Source organism: Cibotium barometz, chromosome 46 (genome assembly GCF_041138505.1).
Source record: "Cibotium barometz isolate CiBa-2024 chromosome 46, ASM4113850v1, whole genome shotgun sequence".
Taxonomy (NCBI): domain Eukaryota; kingdom Viridiplantae; phylum Streptophyta; class Polypodiopsida; order Cyatheales; family Cibotiaceae; genus Cibotium; species Cibotium barometz.
The window spans coordinates 25,568,339-25,572,999 of NC_141091.1; the positions used below are offsets into that span (position 1 = coordinate 25,568,339).

The 4,661-nt window shown below is 36.5% G+C and overlaps 1 pseudogene; it reads right to left on the reverse strand.

Moving 5' to 3' along the window:
• Positions 1-1,820: 1,820 nt before the first annotated feature.
• LOC147612058 (uncharacterized) lies at positions 1,821-2,530 on the reverse strand (annotated as a pseudogene).
• Positions 2,531-4,661: the final 2,131 nt, after the last annotated feature.

The following is a 4,661-nucleotide window of genomic DNA, read 5'->3' on the forward strand; positions in this document are numbered from 1 at the left end:
CTATAGAATCACTGGCAAAGATCCATCGTGCTAGCTACGCTAATGGTGTAAAGGTGGAATGGTCACGCAGACATGTCATAAGTGTTAGGACGTGTTGAGCTTGACATCTCAACATGTATTACAAGAGATATGGGAATCATGAATCAACCAAACGTGCGAGTGGTGTAAAGGTGGAATGGTCACCCAAGCATGTCATGAGTGTCAGCTCGTGTTGAGCTTGATAGGTATTACAAGAGATATGGGAATCATGAATCAACCAACTATTACCACGCCTAGCGGTGGATGATGAGAATGATTGGAGTGCCAACATTACCGACACCCTCATAACTATTAGCTTTTCCAATGCCACATCCCATTGGTTTAGAAAGTAGCTTACTGGCACCCTCGTGATGAAAATGACTGGAGTGCCACCATTACCAGCACCCTCAGGATTGTTAGCTTTGCTAGCGCCACCTCCCAGCGGTGTAGAAAGTAGCTTACTCAAGTAAGAACCCAATCATTGTTAGGATCCTTATAGGGAAATGGAGATTCCACCTCCAGTGTTACCTCCTAAACCACTCCACCTCTAGTGTTACCTTGCTTTGAGCCCCTCCTACGAGGCAGGTTGAGATTGAGCCAATTATCAATGAACCTCCTACTAGGCTAAGCCAATTATCAAATGAACCTCCTAACATGCCTGACTTTTATGTGAATACCTAGACTCAGTGGTTGGAAAGTCCACCACCAAGGGGTGAACACCACATGGCCCAACTTGGACATTTGATGCTAGCCAACTTACCACTTTAATGCAAATATCATTAGGAGCTTACCAACAACCAAGAGATATCTATACACCAAGGTGATCTCCCTTAGCCTTCTCACACCACAGAGTGGCTAAATGCCCAATGAGACCTAGCCTAGAAGCAGAAAACCCTCCACCATTGTGTATAAAGTGTGGCATTGATCATTTGATTTTAGTGATTATTGCCCTCTTAAGCTAATAAATCTAAAATCCCCCATGAATACATCATTGACTGCCATGGGGTTAGAGATAGTTAGTGTGTCTTGTTTGATGTCTTCTTCTCGAAAGATGAAAAAGAAGTACCTTTTAAGATTGTGACAAGGGCCCAAGCTAAACAATTTCAAGATCATGTCATGTCCAACAGCAAAACGACAACAAAATCGTGCAAACGACAACTCAAGTCCATTTTGCCAAAAAACATCATAAAAGGACTACTTTTTAGAGATTGTTTGAAATAAATCACTATTTTTGTAGGATGCACTTTAAAAATTTATTAATATTGCTATCTTTTAAAACATTTTAGAATGCACTTAATCACTTAAATCAAAAGAACTCTTAAAAAAAGACTTGATTTGGGCCACACCAAAACCTAAACATTCCATGAAAATTTGAGTTCAAAAAACATAACAATAATTTGCAAAAAGCAAGTACTCTCCTTGCAACTAAGAGATATTTGATCTTTTGCTTCAATATCTCTACGGTTGTCTTGCACAAGTGACCGGATATTTTAAAATAAAACCCATAGACAAGGATTTCTATATCCTCTAGATTGAGTGTGTCCACACGATGACAACTTCCTACTTTCTTCCCCTTTCTGCTTTGTTTCAGCATCTTAGGATCGTACTTTCATTTCAATGGATCTTCAGGTGTCCGCTACTAATGCACTTCCACAACATTCAATACATCCTGCTCTTTGAAAACCTTTGTAACTTATGCAAGGAAAAATGGATTATAATTTTCATCATTTGGTAGCAAGAACCACGATCATTGTGCCCTCACTTAGCTCATTTGCATTTCCTTCCCACATTTCTTTCTCTTATTATCGACGCTTTGTGCTCTTCCTGGGACCAACATACATTTTCCTTATTTCTCCACATGAATACGAGATAATAACTCTGTTGAAATTGACACACCACTGACACCAGCACACCTATAACATTGTCACTCCTTTCCTCACTAAGGCCATGCTCGTGCCACATAAATGCATGTTGTAGCTACAATGTGTCATCCTTGAACTCTTCAACCAGCTTATCTTGCTTTGTAAAAAAACTCTCCCACCATGCTAGAGAGCTTGCTGGAAAATACACATGTGCACCATGTATTGTCTCCTTGATCTCTTTCAAGCATTGTAGAAAATCAACAAAGTGATTTTCTTTCTCAAATTTGTGTCTCGCTCATTGTAGAGAGTAGCATGTACTTTGCTCATTTAATTTCACGACAAGGAACAAATAGTAAGAAGTTCAAACCCTCCGCTGGCAACCAATCTTTAGAGTTTGAGTATTTTTTGCACCACATGAGAGTATGTTCCTACCTTTGCTTGATTCTAAATTGATGCTAAAAACTGTCATTGAGCTTTGCAAATGATGGCATGTTAGGGGCCTCACCGATTGCAAAGCATCTAAAATCGTATGTTTCTTCCATGATTTTGATGGAGGGCTTGGAAACATATGCATCCTCTAACAAGGTGCAAATTTATGGAAGTTCAAATGCAGTTTTCTTTGCTAATTTGATCGAGAACCTACTAAACATTTGGTCAATCTGGTCATGTGTGTGTCCAACCAATAAAATCCCAAGCTTGACTTTCTTGAATATCTTCTTCTGTACCAGCATATTCAAGTACACAAGGAGAACTTTGTTTTTGTTTTCTCTACTAGTGTTATCCAATTGTAAGTAGAGAACGGGTGGTAGTTTGCGTTGCCATTCTCCGATGATATTTTGAATGATGGTGATTGTCAAATTAGGATCATTTTATGAATGTTAGGAAAATTAACAAAGATCCTCAATGACATGACACCATTGAAAACTAAGGCTCCTACAACATGGAGTTGGATAAAATTTTCCTTCTTGAGATTCTTAGGAGGATGCATAAAATGAGGCGACATGGTTTTCTTTTGATCCATGCCATCAATGACTAGGCTTAAATATCTCTCCTTCTCTAAACAATTTTTCCTATGCTTTGCTAATTTTTGGCGCTCCGTGCTCTATTGCCCCCTCCTGTGAATCTTCAAGGTCTGCAGAATGGGCACTGTAAAAGAGATTCAAGAGTGTTAATATTTTTTCATATAAAAAATTAATTCAAAATAACCAACACAGCCACTTTAAAAGATCTAGAACTTTAAACTTAACTTACATTTTTCTTATGTAGTCTTTGATGTGTCTCACTTTGCTTTCAACTCCGCACATATTTGGCACACCCATCCTGCTCTTCTTGGGAATTTTGACGTGAGAGAAATCTTGTCTCCATATTCTCAAGAAAGAGGGAAGTGAGAGAGTGGAGTTTAGACTATCATTTTGTGACTCCACATATAAATTGTACACCTCTCTTTTAGTAAAATTGTCAGGTATATGTGTGAAGTTTGAGTTAGGTAGTACTTCTCCATTATTGAAGGTGATAAATTTTCCCAACCATTGCTTTAGAAAACAATATTGGGGGGTTTCATGTGTGCTAAATGTTAAAGAAAAACTTTCTTGGCCACATTTTCTAAGATTTTTTGAATTCTTAGATTGCTTATACCAAGTAACTTTAAGAAACTTGCTCTACACACTGCAACATTCGAGACCACATATTTAGTTGACAAGGTCGAGCGTTGCACACAAGACCTTAAGAACACATTGTAGACCTCTCTTCAAATTGAAAAATTGCTACGGTCTAGTTGGATTTTTTGAAATCCTAAGCTCCTCAAAATAATTTTTGGCACAACAAAAGTCTCTACATGTCTCTCGAATTGCTAGTCTTGAAAGAAGCCAATTTCTCTCACCTCTTGTCATTCGAGGTCATCGTTGCTCGTGACCTCTCTCATTGACTGCTACATTGCCATTAAGCTATTGTGGTTCTTGTTCGACCACATCAAAAGAAACTCTTCTTGAGCACCATCTAGAACAATGATTTTCTTCATTATCATTCAAATTTGTGTTTATTATAGAAGGTGTTAACGAGATAGAAGGGCAAAAGGGTTGCAAATTTCTAGGACTACCTAGAAGCTCTATTTTCTAGAGTGTGACATATAAAATGAACTAACTTGGACTTCTAAAGGGGTGACTTAGTAGGGTTATTTTTTTAATTGAAAATAAATTTAATATTTAATTAATTAAATAATTTCCAAATTTAGGAACCATGAGCTTTAAAAGGGGAGGGAGGGGTTCATTTTTCACATGCACAAGTTGTGTTTGGAGCTCTAGAGAGCACTCAGCTAACTTCTCTACAAACGTGTCTTTTTTTTAGCAATCTCTATTTCAAGTAAGCAAGTATTTTTGAAATTTGAATTTTTTAGAGTAATTTTAAATTTTTGTAAGATTATTACATTGCCTCAAAATCCTAAAACAAAGAAAAAATACAAAATATTCTACAACAACAAATAGAAATAATGAAACATATTTTCAACTAAAAAAGTTTGAGTTTTAAAAATTTTAAAAATCATGTTGGTTGCTTGGAATTTTTAGCTAAAAAATGACTCTTTTTTCTAAATTCTATTTTTTAAATTTTGGAGTGGAAAATAACGGCCCATATCTCAAGTGGAAGAAAAGTTTAGATTTCAGAATCCTTTTTGCGATTCTTTAAAAATTATGAACTTGAAAAACTTCTTTACTGAAATGAAATCCAAACTTTATAGGAAAATATGTATTATTGTTAAAATCTTATTTTTTTTTGGTAAAAAAACTA